Here is a 23,800-nt window from a genome sequence, read left to right on the forward strand (position 1 = left end):
GTATGGGCAATTGATGACGAATCTTCATAACTCAATAACATCGTAACTCGGAAAAGTTCTTCTCAATGACAAAGAGCAGCTCCCAAGAGAATAGTATCTCTAATCATAATTCTAATCCTGATTAAGTGAATGACAGTAATTAACTCTGTATCGCTATGTCTCTCAGAAAATCAATGATAAACAGTCGGAGGATCTGAATCGCAATTCCCTTTGTTAGGTAAACTGCGATAAACAGCCAGCAGATCTGTATCGCTATGTCCCTCAGGAAATCCATGATGAACAGTCAAAGGCTCTGTATCGTGCTTCCCTTTGAGACTTTTTTAGATTTGTTTTGAGACTTATTGAGATTTGTTTTGAGACTTTTTGAGACCTGCTTTGAGACTTTTTGAGATTTGCTTTGAGACTTTTTAAAACCTGTTTTAAGACTTTTTGAGACCTGCTTTGAGACTTTTTGAGATTTGCTTTGAGACTTTTTAAAACCTGTTTTAAGACTTTTTGAGACCTGCTTTGAGACTTCTTGAGATTTGCTTTGAGACTTTTTTAAACCTGTTTTAAGACTTTTTGAGATTTCTTTAATGAGGCTTTTTGGGTTTTTTTAAAAACTTTTTGAGATTTGTTTAGAGACTTCTTGAGATTTGTTTTGAGACTTTTTGAGACCTGTTTTCAGACTTTTTAAGATTTGTTTTGAGACTTTTTGAGATCTGCTTTGAGACTTATTGAGATTCGTTTTGGGACTTAATGGGATTTATTTTGAGACTTTTTGAGATTTGCTTTGAGACTTATTGAAATTTTTTTTAAGACTTTTTGAGATTTGTTTAGACTTCTTGAGATTTGTTTTGAGACTTTTTAAGACCTGTTTTCAGACTTTTTGAGATTTGTTTTGAGACTTTTTGAGATCTGCTTTGAGACTTATTGAGATTCGTTTTGGGACTTAATGGGATTTATTTTGAGACTTTTTGAGATTTGTTTTGAGACTTTTTGAGATTTGCTTCGAGACATATTAAGATTTGTTTTGAGACTTATTGAGATTTGTTTTGAGACTTAATAGGATTTGTTTTGAGACTTTTTAAGACCAGTTTTCAGATTTTTTGAGACCTGTTTTAAGACTTTTTGAGTCCTGTTTTAAGACTTTGAGATTTCTTTAATGAGACTTTTTGGTTTTTTTTTAGAATTTTTGAGATTTTTTTTAAGACTTTTTGAGATTTGTTTCGAGACCTATTGAGATTTTTTTTGAGACTTTTTGAGATCTGCTTTGAGACTTATTGAGATTTGTTTTGAGACTTAATGGGATTTATTTTGAGACTTTTTGAGATTTGCTTTGAGACTTATCGAGATTTTTTTTGAGACTTTTCAAGACTCGTTTTCAGATTTTTTGAGACCTGTTTTAAGACTTTTTGAGATTTGCTTTGAGACTTAATTGGATTTGCTTTGAGACTTATTGAGATTTGCTTTGAGACTTTTTAAGATCTGTTTTCAGACTTTTCGAATAAACGAATATTGGCATCTATGTATATACGGCGGCCAAGTGTTGTATTAATTGTAGTTGTATTTCTTTTTGACGGCCAGACGCATGTTTGCATTGTCTTTTCACCTTTTTAATGCCTTCTGCTATCCGCCTTTATCGTTGCGTCGAGTCGGTTCACTCCTATATCAAATATAGCGTTGCCCATTTTTTTACCTTCTCTCGCTTATCGTTTACCGCATGATCTTTTTTTCGTCTCTTGTGTACGTGTAATCAAAATAACCACTACCTGTTTTTTTAATAAAATTTATTTCAAGTTTAGAGTTGCTTGTAGGTAATGGTGAATTTTTCATGGTTATTGGACTGCTACCTTGAAAGGCTCGCACTCTACATAAAAAAGCACATATTCAGTACATGGACTGGAAAACCAAGAATGAAGTATTGTTTAATTGAAGTTCTTTTTTAGTATACTTTGAAGAACTATCAAGAAAAATATGTATTCTAGCATTCAGTGTTGAATTGTGCGTATGTTTTTTTGTGATCGATCGGACAGTCCAATTATTGGGCACGTTCGTTTATCCATCGTTAGTTCGTTCGCACTTCATTAGGACATCGGTGTATAGGATCAATGCTTGTAAGGAACGCACGGTTCACTGAGTGGTTCATTTTTCCCTGCGTTAACCAAATCAACCTATTGAACAAACTTTCCTATACGGGATGACGAAAAATTGTATACGTCACTCGGCCGTAAGGTGGCGGATGGACGGCCGCGTGATATCGCCCGAGGCGAAGCCGAGCACTCCACGTGGCCGTACATCAGCCACTTTACGACCTCGTAACGTAATATACTATTATGAGTTTTTTTCCCTTCTCTTAACGACGCAACTGTAATTTGTAATATTTTTTTTTGGTTACGAGAGGATATATGATTCAAGTGAGGTAGCCAATTTGTTTATAATATTTTTATTGTTATTTACAGCAAAATACAAAACACAGTATTGTTTTTCAAATTATAATGAATTTTCGCGGCTCAGAAAACCGATTTAAGTCTCGTTTTTTGATTAAACTTTGATAAAATGGATAAAACTTAAATATTGTATAAGCTGTTTCCTTATAACTCCTTTTGTTCTGTTTCGGCCACAGCCGCAACATTAAGTTATCGCAGCTAGCAACGGCGGAAATCCTATGCCCAGAACAATCTCTGTATATACATTTTGGCCTGATCACTGATCTGGTTGATGCGTTATAAATAATGCTTCATAGATTCAAAGAGGATCTACTTGCGGTGGCCTGTGTCCAGCATCATCAATTAAATCTATTAAAGCATGAGATGGATAACGTATATTTTCTTAATGTCGAGCAAAACCCAAGTACCACAGCACACTTGTTATATGGACGCATGTTCCTAAAGTTCGTGCTCCAGTTTTACATGTACAGTAATATCCTTTTATTGGCCCATTTTTAACATTTGCGTTGGGCTCGTAAGAAATCCATAGTTGATACCTTATTCTGTTACGATGTCATGAGAATACTCTAACCCTCATCAATCCAGGTTCTGGTAATCTGTTTTCATTCATTAACATCTCAACGTGGAACACATTATTTCCTTCCCTTTGTAATTTGTCTTGCACGTATGATGGCGCTAATTCTATTTGGAAAATTCCTACTGTTAATTCCTTAAAATAGTCAACTGTCAAAATCGGAAAATCAAATATCTCTCCTTCATCAAGAATGATCCATCTTGAATTGTAATAATTTATTGGCATTATATTATCGATAATTCAAAAATATTTCGTTAAATATTTTTTTTTTTTTTTTTACATTCTAAAGAAAATATATTATAAAAACCTCTGAGCATTTCTTGCTGCTAAATTTTCATCCTCTACTCTCCGTTGAACAATATTCTCGACTGCTGCTCTCTCTTGCATGTGCTGAGCCATCTCTACATTAGCATTCTCCATATAAATCAAGTCGTGGTACCTAAGATGCTCATTAAGTAGTTACAATCAGATCCTTACACATATTATTACATTTTTCAAACAAAATATTAATACCTATTTATAATTGCTCCGGCAATCCTATAATAATCCCCAACATTAAGTACATTTTGAACGTTCTGTACGTTGCCGAGAAATTTGAATATTGTTTTAAGATGTCCATTACGAGCCTCAACAAACCATCTTGTTTTTGTAATTATGCGTGCTTCGTTAGCATCTTAAGTTGATAGTTGTCTTTCACCTTCAGCGAGTAATGAAGTCATTTTGCAGTTTATTCCAAAATCTTCGAGAAATTCAACAGCATCTCGATAACCTCGATCTACTATTGCGATATCCCCATCTTGGAACCAATCATTAATTGCTTCGTCATTGTTAAATTATTTTCAAGCATTGCTGCATCATTATTTTGGTAATCTGAGAAGTAGGGTCCATGTATGTCGAGTATATAACCATCTGATGCTACTATTAACGCAGGCTTAACGAGATGACGTCCTTTATGTCGACAAAATGATTGTCTGAATGCACGAAAGTTTCTGCTTTTATGACAATAGATGTAAGTGCCATCAATATAAACTATAACAGTTGAATTACAAGGTTCTGGATTGTACAAAGCATTGGCAAACTCAGTAACATGTTCATTAATGAATCTTTCTCTTGTAATTGCATTGAAACCTATATTTTCTCCAACAAAGCGCAACATGAGTGACTCCCTTACTGTGGCAACACTCATACTCGTTGCTTGTCGTGTATTTTTCTTAAACAGAACAGTAAGAAATTCATCCCAAAGTCCTTGTCTTAATTTTACTAGGAAAATAAGTAAATCTTGTTTTTTTACATTCCTATGTCCACCAGGACGGGGTACTCTGTCGCAGTATCTATATAGGTCATTAAACTGATCTTTCGTCAATGATGTCAAAGTACACATCTCTTCATCGGTAAACTCAGTCTCATCTACGAATCGTCGATCGTCACATGCAACTTCGCGCAATTCACATAAAAATACTTGCAAGTAGTGGCCCTGAACAAGACATGCTCGTTCGAAACATTGCAAACCTCCTAGTAGTGGTCTTAAAACGTAACCATCTTCATCTAGATGATGTCTGCAACTTCTTACATATTCGGGGAAAAAAATATTGCAATCTATGAAAGCTTTTACTTTGCTTTTATCAGATAGTCTGTGTATATCATTTTCAGCGTTGCATATAAAACACTAATTGTTTCTAGTTTGTCTTAAAACATTTAACCTGACACTCTGAGGATTTCTTGCAATTACAATTTCTTCTTCAATACTAAAATAGCAGTTTCGACATAGCCTAGTATTTTCTTCAATGTCCATGGGAATGCCGTTTAATGCAATCCTTCGAGCTATCGCAATTTCAAGCATTTGTATGCGCTCTTCCCCAAAAATGCGGTTCATTAACCGTGGAGCGAACTGCTCGTTACAAATGTAACATCTTATAAGATTTCTAAATGCCATTTTTTAAAACTATTTGATACCTAATATAAAAAGTATTATTAAATAATATAGATAAAATATAGACCGCTCATGAAAATTTCTTCAAAATTTACGTTTATAAATAACAAAAAGTTAATATATAGACATGTCAACATGTATGACGTTGGACCGCGGACTTCACGCTTTGTCATTTGTTTTTTAATTTGAAAGAGACACTTGAATGGTTATCATTATTTTAAAAAAGAGTATAATTTCTACGCGCCCTGAAAATGACTTAAGAGAGTGCTCCCCCACAATAAAAGTGATCAGATTTTGACCAAAATTTACAGATTATTTATAAATACAGGGGACGGTCATCAAAATTTCTAAGCCGTTTATAGCCTATTGATGAGAAGTCACGTGTTCGATTAACAAATATTCTGTTGGAATAGTTCAAAATTCAACTCTGTCACGACTTTCTACATTTTTTTTCATCTATTCAAAAAAAGATCAGAAAGATCATATTTCGAAATAATTTTAACGATTTATATTTAGTGGTTATGTAAATATCTTTGGTTTTCAAAATAATTGAGAACATTGTGATTTTATAGCAAACGCAAATTGGCCAAAAGAGAGGCAATACAACATTGTAAGTGCCATTTGCGGCAAAACTTGAATTTTTATAATAACCGAAAATCGACCCCCCAAGTAAATGTATCTTCTGTAAAAAAAAATTACTGCCACAACTTTGATAAACATTTTTTCACGATGATGTATACTTGGACCTTGGTACCGAAATTGCGGCGATTTCTATGATAGGTGATATGATCAGTTTAATGCGTAACGCTCAACACCTTAGTCCAGTAAAATTAGCCCTGAATTAAAAAATTGATGTCCAGTGATGCTTTTTTGATATTTGGTGAATCTTACCTGAAGAAGTCCATGAAAAATAAAAGCAGCACCAAAAACGATCAGCATCATAATAAAAAACGCGTTCAAAAGTTTATTTTGCCTGTATATCGTTAACGGTAATAGATACGCCAAAAATAAAAATATCAGAGTGTAGAGCGAAAAGTTTTCTATCGATTAAGTACTTTTGCAACATTTCGACACACACAAAATCTCAAGAAAATCTTAATAACAATGCGCCATTTTAATCAGTAAGTGAGTTTAATAAAGGGGAATGTATTATTGTAATTTATGATGATTGTTATCCTGATCAGACAAAACCTTTTGATAATAACTCGATAAAGGTAAGTTTTTTACGAAGAAAAAAAAAGACATTCTCATGGACAAAAACTCCGGGTCTCCAAATTATTTTTTCATCACAGATATCATAGCAAATCAAACCAACACAGAAAAATAAATTAAAAAAAATTTATTTTACATATTTATTGCAAATTATAAGAATATAACCGATATTTCAAACAACTACTTCATGTATCATGCTTAAACAGTCTTAAAGATATTATTTTTAGAGAGCAATAAACATATTTTATACTGAAAGAAACATTGACTATTTGTTTGTCTCAATTGCAGCCCATTTTGTATTTTTTAATTTAATGTTTTAAAAAATTTTTAATTTTTTTTTTTTTAAGTTAAATGAAAATAGTGTAAAATGACATTCTAGGCTTAAAAAACAAAAACAAATACTTCGCTTTATTGCATGCACGCCAGCACAACGAGGAAAGCTTTAATAAAGACAATAATATATGCTCCTTGTGCCATAAGTATTTTTCAACTACATCAACATTAATGAGGCACTTAAAAACAATTCATAGGATGGATGAGAAACCGGTGGATGTTGCATGCGATCGTTGTAATATTAAAGTAACTGTTGGAAAATTATCTCGGCATCAGAAAACCTGTGTCCCTGGAGGAGAAGATGTCTTCTGCGATTGGTGTGGCGAGAAATACAAGCGTCGTGGCTTAGCAGCACATAAAAGGGGATGTTCATCGAAACAAAGATAAATTTAATTTTTTCTTAGAACAAAAATGTTTGAATTTGATAAATTGATAATTATTTTTATAACATTTGTAATCATATAATAATGCCTCCTTTATCTGGCAAATAGTGTATATAAATTAAATTGTATAATTAATTTTAATGAAAATAATCTGCGCAAAAAAAAATAAATACAACTATTTGTCTACAAATAAAAATAAGATATTATAAATCTGCCAGTAAAACAAAATGACATATATACAATTTATTTAATCTTATTAGCTATCAAAAAATTTTAATTAATACAACATGCCGTTAACATAATTTACTTTTATACCTATCAAAATAACTAAATTTACTTTTTAAAAAATTAATATTAAAAATTTTTTGCCTATAGAATGCTCTGTCAGCAAGAAAATCCCTTCAAAATAATTGCATATTAGATAATATTAATAAAAAATTCAATATTGTAACAATTTTGTGGCAGAACAACCTGCCTGTCGAATAATCTGCTTGTGGAACAATACTCCTATAAACGGTCAAGAGCACCTTCAAGTTATATTGAATAATCAAAAACTTATCCAAGTGCTACTTGACCATCAATAACTATACCTAGTGCTACTTAACAATATAAAACTCTACCAAGTGCTTCTCGACAATCGAAAACTTCTCCGTGCGCTTCTAAAAAGTCCAGAACTTCTTCGAGTGCTTCTTAATGACCAAAATATTCTCTTAGTGCTTCCTGACAATTAGAAAATTTTCTGAGCACTTCTAAAAAATCAAATACTCCTCTGATCGTTTCTCAACGATCAAGGAGTCCTTTGATCGCTTCTCGCCTTCAATCGCTTCTCGACTATCAATAACTCCTCAGAATGCTTCTTGACAATCAAGAACTACTCCTAGTGCTTCTCGACGATCAAAAACTCCTACGTGCTCTTCAATATGATTTAAAACTACTCAGAATCCATTTAGACGATCAAAAACTCCTCTGAGTGGATCTTGATGATCGAGTAAATCTCCTGATGAAAAACTCCTCCGAGTGCTTTTCGACGATTGAAAATAACTCCAAGTGCTCCTTACTTCTCAATAATCAAGAACTCCTCTAAGTGCCTCTCGATGATCGAAAACTTCTCCGAGGGCTTCGTGATGATCCAGAACTACTCCAAGCACTCCTCACTTATCTACAAGCGAAAACTTTTCCTAGTGCTTCTCAATAATCGAAAACTCCTCCAAGTGCTTATCAACGATCAAGAACTCCTTTAAGTGCTTTTCGACGAAGGAAAACTCATCCATGGTATTCTATACAATAAAAAATATCTAAGAGTGCTTTTGGACGATCAAAAACTCCAAGTGCATCCTGTGATGGAAAACTTCTCCGAGTGCTTTGCAACGATCAAAAACTACTCCAAGTGCTCCTTACTTCTCAATAATCGAGAACTCATCCAAGTGAATCTCAAAGACCGAAGCCTCTTTCGAGTGCTTTGCGACGATCGAGAAATACTCCAAGCACTCCTCATTTATCGACAATCGAGAACTCTTCCGAGTGCTTCTCAATGATCAAAAACTTCGACGATCGAGAACTCAACCGAGTGCTTTGTGACGATCGAAAACTCCTCCAAGTGCTTTGTGACGATCGAGAACTACTCTAAGTGCTCCTTAATTCTGGACGATCGAGAACTCCTCCGAGTGCTTTGCGACGATTAAGTACTACTCTAAGTGTACTTTTTTTCTCGACCGTTGAAAACACCTCAAAGTCCATCTCAAAGATCGAAAACTCCTTCGAGTGCTTTGCGACGATCGAGAACTACTCCAAGCGCACCTTACTTATCAACAATCAAGAACTCTTCCGAGTGGTTCTTAATAATCGAAAACATCCCGAGTGCTTCTTACGATCAAGAACTCTTTCAAGTGTATCTCGACGGTCCAAAACTCCTTCGTACTCTTCTATACAATTAAAAATTTTTCAGAGTGCTTTTCGACGATCAAAAACTCCTCCAAGTGCTTATCAACGATCAAGAACTCCTTTAAGTGCTTTTCGACGAAGGAAAACTTATCCATTTTCTTCTGTATGATAAAAAATATCTAAGAGTGCTTTTCGACGATCAAAAACTCTTCCGAATGGTTCTCGAGGATCGAAAACTACAAGTGCATCTCGAAGATCAAAACTCCTCCTAGTACTTTGCGACGATCAAAGACTACTCCAAGTGCTCCTTTTTTCCTGTATATAAAACGTACTATATATGTTTACTATCCTGCATCACATGTTGTTGTTCAATTGTTAAATATTTATTGTGTCTATTTTCACTCAATTGAAAAATAGACGTCGCTAACATTTTGACAGTAAAAGAATTTTGCAGAAAAATATAAGAGTTTTTCATAAAAATATAGTTATTTATCACAATAATTGCTAAATAAAGCACGTTCAAAGCAGTAATATGACTGAGTATTGCCTAGTTTTGTGGGAAAGTGATAAAGGTGAATTTTCTGTTATACCTAGTACCGACATTAAAATAAGATGGAAGAGTTGCTACGCAAAATGGAGAGGTTCATTTTACAAAGCAACCGTTATAAAAAGAAGTTGTAAGTTAATTTATTATATTGTCGTTTTTCATACTAAATGGATCCTTTTAATTTTTTTTTTTTTTTTTAATTATTGATGAAAAGGTTATTTTTAACGAAAATAATTAATTTACATGATAAGAATTATCTGGAAGGATTAGAAGAGCTATGTGATGGAACCATTATCGAGGACAAAAAAGAGGAAAAAAGTGCTGCGAATGACAGTGCTGCAGCAGTGCGTATTAATTAATCTATTACTTGATTAGAGCATGTGACAAGCATTACTAATTTATAAATGTTTAAACAGGGATCATCTGCTGCCGACGTTACTGCTGCTCCTCCTGTAGACGCTATTGCTCCTCCTGCTGCTCCTTCTGCTGCTCCTCCCACCCCTGCTTCTCATGGTGCTGTTGAAGCTACTGCTCCTCCTGCCGACACTACTGCTACTCCTTCTGCCGACGCTACTGCTGTTACTCCTAGCCCTGTTCCTCGTGCTGCTACTCCTGCCCCTGCTTCTCGTGCTGCTGCCGAAGCTACTGCTGTTACTCCTAGCCCTGTTCCTCGTGCTGCTACTCCTGCCCCTGCTTCTCGTGCTGCTGCCGAAGCTACTGCTCCTCCTGCTGTCTACGCTACTCCTGCTCCATCTGCCGACGCTACTACTGCTCCTCCCACCCCTGCTTCTCGTGCTGATGCCGAAGCTACTGCTGCTCCTGCTGTTGACGCTACTGCTACTCCTCCTGCCGACGCTACAGCTCCTTCTTTTTCTGCTTCTCCTACCCCTGCTCCTTGTGCTGCTGCTGACGCTACTGCTGCTCCTTCTACCCCTGCAAAACGTACTGTTTTTGTCAGTACTAACTTGCTTGGACAGGTTTGCATTTTTAATAAATGTAGCGTTTTTTTATGTATCACTATACTGGCGTGCTTCGTAAACTCATTCCGTTAAATTTTTTTTTTTTAGTATTCTATACACTTTTTTTAAATGGCTTAAAATGAAATATGAAAAATAATTAAGGAAAAATCATACAATTAAATTGTTGCCAGTCATGTGACCATCAATGTTTTAATATAGAAAATTAATTGGATTTTTAATAAATACTTTTGTTCTTTTTCAATAGAATAAACTTAGTCAGAATTCGAATGTATACATCAATAAAGATGAGCTCTAGTTAATTTTATCACGTCATTCTCACGATGTCAGAAAGATGACAAGAAAACTGATGTTAATTATAGTTGGAAAAAATAATTTAAAAACAATGACTCCAACAGGACGTGGAGAAAAGAATAATGTACCGCCAGCAGTTTATAATGCTGTCTTTGGTAATTCGAACAGTTCTTTTTACTAAAATAATCAAATTACTTTACAATTCCTATAATACATCATGTATGTTTTTCATTTCTTTTATAGACTTCGTGAATGAAACAGTAGATGATGCGGATAAAATCAACTAAAAAGATTTCCGACGTGTTATCACGCAATTGTGCAACTCTTTACGACATTAGTGCCAATGCAATACTTAATTTTCTTTTGTTGTTATTATTATTACAGATTCTTTTTGTGTCAAATAAAATAGAAATTAAAAAATATCAAAATGGACCTTATTAAAATTTAAAAAAATTAAAAACTATGAAATAAGTCTCAACAAATCTCAATAAGTCTCAAAACAAGTCACAAGTAGTCTCAAAAAAGATTTCAAAAAATCTCAAAAAAAATCTCAATAAGTCTCAAAACAAATCTCAATAAGTCTCAAAACAAATCTCAATATATCTCAAAGCAAATTTCAAAAAGTCTCAAAACAAATCTCAAAAAGTCTTAACACAAATCTCAATAGGTCTTGAAACAAATCTCAAAAAGTCTCAAAACAAATCTCAAAAAGTCTCAAAATAAATCCCATTAAGTCCCAAAACGAATCTCAATAAGTCTCAAAGCAGATCTCAAAAAGTCTCAAAACAAATCTCAAAAAGTCTCATTAAACAAATCTCAAAAAGTCTGAAAACAGGTCTCAAAAAGTCTCAAAACAAATCTCAAGAAGTCTCTAAACAAATCTCAAAAAGTTTTTAAAAAAACCCAAAAAGTCTCATTAAAGAAATCTCAAAAAGTCTTAAAACAGGTTAAAAAAAGTCTCAAAGCAAATCTCAAAAAGTCTCAAAGCAGGTCTCAAAAAGTCTTAAAACAGGTTTTAAAAAGTCTCAAAGCAAATCTCAAAAAGTCTCAAAGCAGGTCTCAAAAAGTCTCAAAACAAATCTCAATAAGTCTCAAAACAAATCTAAAAAAGTCTCAAAGGGAAGCACAATACAGAGCCTTTGACTGTTTATCATGGATTTCCTGAGGGACATAGCGATACAGAGCTTCTGGCTGTTTATCGCAGTTTACCTAACAAAGGGAATTGCGATTCAGATCCTCCGACTGTTTATCATTGATTTTCTGAGAGACATAGCAATACAGAGTTAATTACTGTCATTCACTTAATCAGGATTAAAATTATGATTAGAGATACTATTCTCTTGGGAGCTGCTCTTTGTCATTGAGAAGAACTTTTCCGAGTTACGATGTTATTGAGTTATGAAGATTCGTCATCAATTGCCCATACTCTTGATTTTTCAGTGATCCAACTAATACTTCTCCGCCAACCAGCATCTCCTAATGCAAAATATAATCACAAAGTACCTCGCAATGATGATTATCTGTACGATTTATTGAAAGAGAAAAAATTGTTTTACACTTATCTGAAAATATCTTGCTGTATGTATCGAATAATTCAGGAATGAACATGCTAAAAGGACTCGGATTTGGAACGGTAGGCACATAAATAAGACATCAAAGAGCATTTGTGTACCTGCAATTGAAGAGGATGCTCAATCATACTGTGGGAAAAACACATTACAAAAAAAAAGTTAATAGAACTGATAAATATCTAAAAATCATTTCAATGGTCATTTCAAAGTTAGTCTTGCGACAGAGTAACTCTTTACAGATTCTAAACAATCTTGAAATACAATACGCAAAAAAAACGAAGTAAACAATAGCTACAGATATATATATAAAGACGTCGAGCTTGGCGGCGGTGTCAGCTCGGGCGCCGATAAAAAAACTGCAAGAACAGTCATTGATCGTGTTTATTGCAAAGAAACACTTTATCGAAGATTCCTACGCGGGAAACTTTGACTTTTAACCGCAAGTCGAGCTTTTCGGCAGTGTCAACGCCGGCGCCGGTAAAAAAGCCACAAGAACAGTCATTGGCAGTGTTTATCGCAAAGAAACACTTTATCGAAGATTCCCGCGCGGATAACTTGTACTTTTGATCAGGTCGAGCTTATTGGATAAATCAGCTGGGAAGCCGTTCATAAAACATCGTCTGTAATGAGTAAAATTCTTTTGCAACAGAATAACTCTTTACAGATTATAAACAATCTGAAAATACAATATGTGAAAAAAACGAAGTTACCTATAGATACGGATATATCTAACGACGTATATATTATACTTATATTATTACTGAAATTATTAATGCCTTCTTATTGTAATCTACATCGCACTATGTGCAGTGCACGTGTGTGACTTAACCCTTACTTCTCATCTGACTGTATATCGAATGCGGCGCGTGTGTTGACTGAACAGCGTCGCATGTCAAACTAACCCTTACCGAAATAGATGACTTAAATCATTATTTACTCAAAATCTGTCCATTAAAAAGACTTGCGCCTGTGGAAACTTTGATTCAGAAAATCATAAGCTACATCATATCAAAATTTCATCAAGTTTCATTGGGACCCCAAATCCCATTGCGTTGGTGCGGGGTCCTTTGGGACAGTACTTTTTAATATAGTAAGCTTAAACATATAATTTTTTTTACAAAAATCTATAGAAAATTAAACAAGTTATATGAAAATACGTATCTTTGGCAGCGAGCTCACGGTGATTTTCCCAGAAGAACCCGTGTATCACAGAAAAACTTTAAGTTTCTTTTCTCAAACACAACGAAGCTAGTTCCTTTAAAATTTTAATATGTTATGTGTTGTGACGGTGAGATACCGGTAACGAGATGTTTTGTAAGCGCCTCCACCCAAACCGATCCTTTTTTTTTTTTTTTTTGTTTTTTTCCTAATTGTGCATCTGATCAATGTGCTTTTGATATTCCTTAGCACAGTTTCTAATTACTTGACCATCTTCACTTACTCTCTTCCTGTCTATCTCAGCGGGGATAAGCCGTTGTTATCATTTTCTTGAAGGTCTTCTTCTTCAGTAACTAGATTTAAGAAGTGCTCTCCTGCCCGGTTCTCAATAATATGAGTGAATACTTCAGCAGCATTGAGAGGTCCTACTATGAGTTTTCTATTCATGTAGCAAGAACTTTTGACCTAAAAGCATTGTACTTCCCTGTTTTACCTGTTACCAAATACTTCATGCTGGGAGAATTAATCCCTGCAATAACAGTTGCCACTTGATAGAGATAAGGATAGAATTTTGAGTTCAGGACTCTGGTAAACTTTCGAGGCAACAAGATCATGATTTAGCCTCTGTCATCTGCATCACGACTCCCCAGGAATGCTAACATGCGTTCTAGCATGCCTCTCTCAGTCAATGCAAATTCTGGGAAAGCGAAGATGTCAGAATTGTGTCTTAGAATGTGCTCTTCTATCATCTCTATATGCCCTATCTCAGCCCAAATCATATTGTATATAATCATAGCGAATAGGTGTTTGTAATCACTAGTTGGATTTCTAGCAATCATTATATAGAGAGCAAACACCCATATTGGCAGCAACCATATTGGTCTAAGCCGCAAACGTGGAAACATTGTCTAAACTCTTAATGAGGATTTATCAGTAGAAGATATTTTATTTATCTGATTCCACTATGTGTACTGTCTATTGTATTGAAGGAGCCTGAGTAGAAATAGGTTCCGTTTACTTTCAGGCTGACAGGCTCCTATGGCCTTTGTAGGTGGCGTTACCAGATGTTGTCCAGGCGGATTCAGGCTATCGAAGGGTCCGGTTGCCATTTACTGACCATGCTCGGCCCTGAAGTTGTATCTTAAACTCAGAGGTTATAGCTTCTGCTCCGATTACTTCAAAATATCGTATACAAATACTTTTAAAGTAATAAACAAACATGAAAACCAAATAAATGATGTTCCTCATCGTAAAACTAAAGTACTTTTTCCTCCTACTATTACTGTCAATAAACAACCTCAAAAAAGCTCAGCTATTGAAAAAAACAGGATAGTTATGGAGTTTCAATGACAGGTAATGTACGTCAAGAAAAATTTGTCAAACTATTGTGTACTAAAACTCTGATTGGATACAGTACTTTGGCTCTAGTTGGAGCCAAAGTCTTATTTACTTTTAATTTACTTAAGAGTTCGTAGATATTTGGATACTTCTAAAAAGTTTTTATTTATTTATTTATTTTGTTATGAGAACGTAGTCCCTTTATACAAATTTATAAAATAATACGAAGTACAATAATATAAAAAAATATATATATAAATTTTGTGTGAATGTCGCTTTAAATAATCTAATGACTTAAAATAATTAAAAATATTCTTGAAGTTTGTATTCCGTAATCTACGTAATCTAAAACTAGAACTATAAAAAATGTAATCAAATCTACTAATCTGTTCAAATAACAAAAGATGTCGCCTTACATTATGATCAATTTATCTTGTTCCAAAAGTATTTTTAATCATTGGATAATAACAATTATCATCAAAAGCTTTGTAAAAAAAAATTAGATTCATCAAACCATGCACAGATCTAACAGTATGAACTTTTAAATGTCTAGAAACATCAGCATAATTATGATTAAATCTTTGCATTGGCACATAAAATTTATAAGAAAGAAATCTATGTTGAATTGACTCAAGTCTGTTCATATCAATATCAATAATAGGTGTTTGTATAATAGGAGCATAATTAACGCGTAAAAAAACAAAATTATAATACAAGTGTAAGACGTATTTCGTATTCGTATTTCTAAATATTCTTAGAGAACCATTAGGAAGCATTAAAAAACGTTTGATTGACCTTATCTGAGAAGTAACAGGCTTAACTCAGCAATTCGTAGGTTTGGAGATGAAGTTGGAAGAGCCTACCAGTCCACTCTGACGTTGTAACATTGCAAGATTAAATCGATAATTACGTAATATCATTTTCTGTTGAGACTCAAGAAAAATTCGTAGTGCTTGATACAAAATTAGAAAATGATCAACAATTTAAAGATGATTAGGTACACTTTGTTTTTGTATATTACTTTTTATTTATACAATCATCTGAACTTCTAATTTGATTTATAGCTCAAGTTTGTAAAGTCCCGTACAAGGATTACCAGTTCAGCAAAAGAAAACTTAACTGTTATTTTAAAAAGAACTGTGAGTAAGGATGGTCTATTACAGTACACAGCTCAACTTGCCGTAGAAAGTAAACCTGTTATGTCTTCGACTAAATTTTTTGATTGCGTAAATGGTAATTATCTTGATTTTGGTTTAAAATAAGATAAATAAGAGTAAACGAAATAAAACGTAAAATTCATTTATTTTTTCAGATACAACCTTGAATTGTTATGCACGGCTAAAAACTAGTCAGATAGAGCATCCAAAGCTCATTAAACAAGCTCTAGGGATTGCCATCAACAATTGTTTGGACTGGAATTTGTATGTAATAAAAAATAACAATTTTTTATGTAACTTACGTTGTTCTTGCATGATTTTATTCTTAGCAGCTACGATATCTGCAAGTAGCTGATATATTATTTCTTTAATGTGTACTTAGCATCTTACGGGACTCCGAGGACTATGCTTGGCAACTGGAACTTTATGAACCCTGAAACCGCCTGAAAACGCCCTGGCAACAGTTTGTATACTGATCGAAAAGACTGCCATCAGAAGAGGTCTGAAGACCGAGCTTAAAGCACCGGACCTGGTCATGCTACTTGCTGGTAGGTGTATTTCTATTCGGGTAACCTACGAACCCCTCTGGTCCCTAGTTTCAACAAGAAATATTCTTCGATTTTATTCCGCAAATTCATATTTTGGCAATACCATTTAAAGGAGTATTAATTCAACAATATTTTTATTTCGTTTTTGTCCAGCAACTTGCTCTGTAATTTTATCTGTATTTTCGTTGAGATTTATTTCGTTTTCAATAAATAACAGTATTATAAATTTCTAATACTTACCAAGTATGTGCTTAAAACTATTATTGTCCCGCGGAAAAAGTTTGTTCGTAGGTGTAAAAATTTGATTATAACATTAACGTATGCTTGTTTTCTTTAAATGTTATAACCCACTTTTTTTTTAATGGTCTGTACAATTCTATACACCAGGAACCCATTTAAATATTTTTCTGATTTTAAAAACTAATTAAACACTGGTTAACTTGAATGTTAATTTTGAACAGGAATAAAAAAAGTTAAGATTTAATGAAATGTAAAATAATACTTTTAACTAACAATAATAAAGTGTGTTTGAATATTATGCGAGGTTCATCTTCTTCAAATTTTTAGGCTTGACCAACTTATATGGGAGTTCAAAAAAAAAATTTTTTTAACGCTTTTGTAAATATGTCTGCAATTATCTACAACTAGGGTGCTTTACAAAGTCTTAAAGTAATTAGTGAAGTTCTCTTAAATTTAAAATTTATATTTTTATTTTGTTTACTTTTTAGACTAGATTAAGTACAAATAGCAAAAGTACTGATTTAAATTATAACTCTATTAATATCAGTGAATTTTTTCAGGTCTGTATTTAACAGTATATTACACGCCAGTGACGAAAGCCCGGCATCGACTCATATAGGTGCTAAATACGAAGTAATAACACACCTGGGAGAAAATTAGTTTGTAGGATGATTGGAAGAAGAAAGGCCTTATACTTGCTTTACAGATTCAACAATACCTGAATGTCAAGCTTTTTGTTTTTTCGTAACTCTTCGGATATTATTATTTTTCAATTTTTCAGATCATCAATACAACTGTAAAATTTTTGGTCAGAAATACAAAGTTGATGTTTTCGTGTCTGGTTTTTTCGTATACATATTTCGTAGACTGTTACAGTAAAGCTTATAGAATGTTTTGCCAGACGCCAAATAAATGTACTAATTGAATCTATTCTAAGTACAATGTACTAATAAACGAATCCGTAAATTCGCACTAGCAAAACATGTAATATTTTTTATTAGTGTACATAAAGTCAAATATTTTTATATTAAGTAACTATTCAGCATTTTTATAACTAAGTTTTCCTTTGTTATAGAGCCATTATTTTTAAATGAGATATTTCCGGTACTAATACGTACTTAATAATTTATCAAAAATAACAATATTTAAAAGTGCTCAACAACTCTTCATTGCTGATGCTATCAACTCCATTACTTTTGCCAATAAATATAATTGGAAAAAAACTGTTTTAACATCGCACGATAACATTGAAACTATTTCAATAATATTGATCATTTTGTTAAGAAAGAGCGAACAAAATCTTGTATTACAATAGAAGATAAAACAAACTGTTACCACTAATGATACTGCAGTGACTCGTGTTAGTTCCTAGGCTGACGTCAGAGAGCAGTAAAAACCTAATCGATTCGAAGTGGTGTTACTTACAAACTTTACTATTTTTCGGGCTTTGTACATTTGCCACTTAAAATTATTTTTATCCATCACATATGCCTTAAAGTAATGCATAACTTATCAAATACACTACAGTTATAGTTTGCAATAAGACCAGTGAGTAAATAGTTTGCTGTAAGGTAAAATTACTCAGCCTTATTAGTATATTTATTAAAAGCGTAGCAGTAGATTATTTTTTCAATTATTGTATTTTTTAAAATTAATAGATCTAGAGATTAAAACATTTTATTTCATTGCCTTAGGGTGTAATTACGAAAAGAGATAACGCATAAGTATCTTTTTTTTCCTTCTATAGATTCTTGCAACTAACAAACAAATTAAATTGTATAGTTAATTTTAATGTAGGTAATCTGAGAGCTTGCGTTTACATCTATTATTTGTTGGTTTTTGTACTCATTTACTATTAAATTTGTTAATAAATCCAGTCGACGAAACGTCGCTCTATATAAAAAACGTGTTGTGTATTTTTTACTTCGGAATTTGCCCCAAAAGATCAACCAAAAAATTGCTAAAACATGAACAAATTAAATGTGAGTATTAACTAGAAAGATTTGAGCTGCGCTAAACTGTAAAAACATGAAATTTCTCTTCTTTGGAAAAATTTATGGAGTAACCATTAACTATGCAAGAAAAATTGTATATACTCTAAGACTTGAGCTTTAACATTCAATTAATAGTAATTTAGAAAAAAAAAATTTATGGTGTTAAAGTAAATCATTTTATTTGAACCTGCTACTTACAAAGTTAAACTGTAATAGGGGCCTAATTTACACCGATATTGACTTGTAAGAGTAATACTCTATAAATTACCGTAACGTTCTCTCAAAAAGGAATTTGGTAATTTTTTAAAAATTTGTTCGCTAAACTACCACGACTTTTAGAATGAAAAATTGTTTACTAGTCTCAAATAATATTCATCTTAAATATCATAGTTTAAGATTCAGAAGTTGCTAAAATATTAAAGCACAAATCTATGTTTCTTCTTTTTACTAAAAAACAAAAATATGTTAAACGTAACCATTATACGAAAAATTAATCATGATAAAGCTTAAAAGAATTATCACAAAAGTAAAACTCATGTAATTGCAAAACGTTATCATAAGCAAAAGTCTAACGATCATCCTGGCTTTACATTCGGAGGAAACAAAAAAAATCACAAGTACATTTTGAAATAATCAAGTGGTAATGTTCATATAAATACCAGTTCGCTCTGTTGGATTGTCCTATACGGGCTGATTATTTGTTCTACAGCGCACTACTATTGTGAGAATCACAGTTCTAATCTATATTCCACAGTATAGAGTTTGCAGAGATGATCGTGGACTAGGGTACAATTGAGGGAGGAAGCAACGAGCGAGAAAGAGAGAGGAAACGATCGATTGATGGTACGTATAGCTACACCACACGCAAGCTGCTGGAGTACACGCGAATTGCAAGCAAAGCGATGCTACTTCGCATACGCCTATAACGCCGGCAGGTGTATTCTCTAGGCCATTATCGTTAGGAAAACAAGCACTGGACAATCGACGCCAATTGTGATGTGCGTTTTGCTTGCGGTTCTCTGCAATCTTTTCTCTCTTCCACCTGAAATCGTCACTTTCTCATCTTCTTTCTCAATCATCGAAATTCGGTATAACTTGGCTTAACTAGGTCACAGCATAAATCGAGCAAAATATAATAAAGAAATAAAGGAGAGTGAAGACCGCAACGATTTATTTTTTCATATATTTTTATGTATACCAAACAGGACGTTTTTGATCAAAACTGCGAGTAATTACGAAAAGATTGCTATAAAGTTGTTAGAACTTTTCTGTGGGAACAGAAACTGACGTAGAGTTTACTCTTGTCCGTTGTAAGATATTTAATACGAAATACGACTTTTGTATATGTGGGCATATAAAACTTATATTGGCAAAAGCTAGGCCCTTAAAATAAATAAATTTTATTTTTACGAAATTTTTCATATCAATCGACTGAATGGTTTTAAATATTTTTTCGAAACGTATTTTTACGCCTCAACTATAAGGATCTCATTTAGTACAAGCTTGTAAATCATGGACTACTTTACTGTTTTAAATTTTAAGCTATGTAACTACACGCCCAAATATTTTTTTTATTTAAATATTAAAGTAGATCTGATTAAAACGATTTAATGTATTTTATTGAGAAAAACCTAAATATAATTGCTCTTCATAGAGAAACTAAGTCAGAAGTTCATTAGACAAGTAAATAGAAAATAATTATTATGAAAGAACTAAACAAAAAATACAAATGGTTATTAAAAACTTACAACTCTAGCCATTAAAAAAAAAGGGTGCGTTCATAATGAACGTGATTGTTCCCATTTCAACGCACTTGTTTAATACAGATTCAGTCCACCATAAAATTTTAAAGTGAAACGTAATTAATAAATGCTTTGAAGTTTATTTAAGCAGTTTTCAAACGTGAACGAACCCAATCGGTTGAAGGAGTCTTAAGATAGGCCCAATAATTGTACGCATCAAAAATTTTTTCACGAGTTTTAAACAAAACTTTAGTATATTTCTAGAAAAAATTGTAATTACCATCTATACGAATAGTTTTGTGTAAAAAAGCAAAAGTATTTTTTTCCTAAGGTATTCATGAATTACAGCACTACCGTTTTGCAAGTTTATTAGCATAAGCAGGAAGTTTATGGTAGGGATAGTTCAATACATTCATTGATGTCTTAGTGTTTAAAAGTGTAATTTTAAAAATATGAAACAAGTACCTTTTTATATTTTGGAAAAAAAGTAAGGTACTAATTTTAAATTACCCATGCAAAAGAAGATGCGTCATAATGAATAATGGCACAGCAGTGATGAATAACAGTTTACGACACCTTCATGAATAGTAATTCTAAGTGCTTTTTTATACCCTCGAAAATCAAAGACTAAAACTTTTGTTGTGGTCAACATTAAACCTTTCAGACAACAACCCATTGTATCTGGACACTACGAATGGAGCCATCATTACTGCAACACTTGTTTTCTCTATTCTTGACTGCTCCAACGTGTTTACGAGCTCAGAAAAAAGCCATTAAAAAAGCAAGTCTGAGCTGTCTTGAAGCGCAACGAGAAAAAAAAAAGTCATCACACCAGCTGGGCCCCGTAACGAACAATATAGTTTAGGCGCCAGGTAGGGTCCCGTGGCCTTTTCAATTAGAATGGACCCGCCAAAGTTTTTTAAACGTATTTTTGCCTGCTGAACACGATTATTGATGGTGGGTCGCGATCCGGATGGACAATTTTTTTTTATCAACAAATTTTATAAACAAATAAAAATTATTCAATTTTTTGGAAAAAAAGTTTTTTTTCCTATTCTTTAGCTCATTTTGAACAAAAAAGTTTTCATACACCATATGCCTAAACCCAATAATTTTCCCGTAAAAAATTCGACAACTTCCAAAAAATGCGTTTTTTGCTATTTTCGATAGCTTGCTACTTAAAGCCCGATTAATATTTTTCAACTCATTACCTCTCAAATTGTGAGCCAAACATAGTTTTTAAAGAATACGTAAAGACCAATTAATTTTATTTGGTTGTTCTTATCCAGCGAGCTTGACGGTCTGTGCCTTTTTAATGTGACCGTACGGCCTCGGCGTAATACAATATTATATTCTGGCATTAAATGTTTGTTATCTGGACAGCCATACATAGATTGTTTTTTATGTATTTTTGCCTGCTGAACATGATTATTGATGGTGGGTCGTAATATCGAAGGTGATCAATGTTTTTTTATTAACAAATTTTGTAAACAAATTGCAAAAATGTAATTTTTTTTTAAAATAAAGTTTTTTTTGCTTTTATTATATTTTTTTACTAAAAAGTTTCTAATTCTCCAGTTTATATAGGGGCTTATGGTAGTATACATATAGCTATGTAGTCAGTTTCTTGTTGTCAACAAATTAGCATAAACCAGTAATCAAAAGTTTTTGATCTTATCAATGTGTGCAAAATAAAATCTAAGAAAATATAATAGGACTACCCCAAAGTATAAAAATGTGATAATACGTAGTTTATTAAGGTACGATACATTTCTTTGTTTGGAATCTATTTTATAGTATACTGCATATTGTACATATGTACATATCTTACGAAGTTACCACAATTTTTGTTATTTTATTTTTCACTATACTTATTTTTACATGTGTTTTTTTTTACAATTACAAAAAGTGCAGCACGGTATTTGTTCTGCAACACATAAGCAGGTTTTTCTACTGCATACTTTACAAGAACAAGGTTGTAATAATTCTTCGTAAGGTGGAATTAAAGTTTCAATTTTTCGTGGCATAAGGAGATCATCACACCGTATGTAACCAAACTCTTTCGGATCTAATTGTTTAACATCAACATTCAAACATTTAATTTGATAATATACTACGAAATATGCTCTTAAAATGTGCAAATTGATAGAATTAGAGGTCGGGGGTAGATCTTCAATTAAAAACTGTTTTTAATGATGATAAGACCATACACGCAATTTATTCATCAAAGCTATTGCATTCTGAATTTTTATTAACAACCCGTACCAAATACTCTTCAGCCTTGGTGATACTTTCATTCAAATTTGACTCAGAGTAATCTGAAAAATATCTGCTAAGTTCACTGAACAAAAATAACAAACGAATAAAATTAATCAACTATAAGACATTCTTAAACCCCTGCATGAACCGGAGAATTAAGAACTTTTTATTAAAAAATTATAATTAAAGCCCCACGTTGCAGCTGTGTGAAAAACGGAAAAAGTGAATTTTTTACAGTTCACGTTTTTTTGCGGAAATAGTATGGGCTTAACAGATGTACATTATACAAAACTTTTTGTTTAAAATAAGCTCGAGAAGCGGAAAAAAAATTATTTTTAGAAAAAATTACATTTTTGCAATTTGTTTATAAAATTTGTTAATAAAAAAACATTGATTACCTTCGATATTACGACCCACCATCAATAATCATGTTCAGCAGGCAAAAATACATAAAAAACAATCTATGTATGGCTGTCCAGATAACAAACATTTAATGCCAGAATATAATATTGTATTACGCCGAGGCCGTACGGTCACATTAAAAAGGCACAGACCGTCAAGCTCGCTGGATAAGAACAACCAAATAAAATTAATTGGTCTTTACGTATTCTTTAAATACTATGTTTGGCTCACAATTTAAGAGGTGTTGAGTTGAAAAATATTAATCGGGCTTTAAGTAGCAAGCTATTGAAAATAGCAAAAAACGCATTTTTTGAAAGTTGTCGAATTTTTTACGGGAAAATTATTGGGTTTAGGCAAATGGTGTATGAAAACTTTTTTGTTCAAAATGAGCTAAAGAATAGGAAAAAAAATTTTTTTTCCAAAAAATTGAATAATTTTTATTTGTTTATAAAATTTGTTGATAAAAAAAAATTGTCCATCCGGATCGCGACCCACCATCGATAATCGTGTTCAGCAGGCAAGAATACATTTAAAAAACTTAGGTGGGTCCGTTCTAATTTAAAAGGCCACGTGATCCTACCTGGCGCCTAAACTAATCCGCCGATATTGATTGATTTTACAATAATAATGATTTAATATAATTATTTTTAATAAAAGTATGTTACATCATACAGTTAAAAACATTACATGTAAATACAACCACGATGATTGCATAAGACTATATAAATTAAAAAATAGTATATTATTTTTGGCCCCTATGTAGATTTACTGATAATATGGTAAAATGTATCAAAATTCAAATATTTTTTAAATGGTATGGACAATTTTTTC

Source organism: Copidosoma floridanum, unplaced genomic scaffold (assembly GCF_036245765.1).
Source record: "Copidosoma floridanum isolate Cflo_tuat_1 unplaced genomic scaffold, Cflo_Japanese_pri ptg000029l, whole genome shotgun sequence".
In the NCBI taxonomy this organism is placed as follows: domain Eukaryota; kingdom Metazoa; phylum Arthropoda; class Insecta; order Hymenoptera; family Encyrtidae; genus Copidosoma; species Copidosoma floridanum.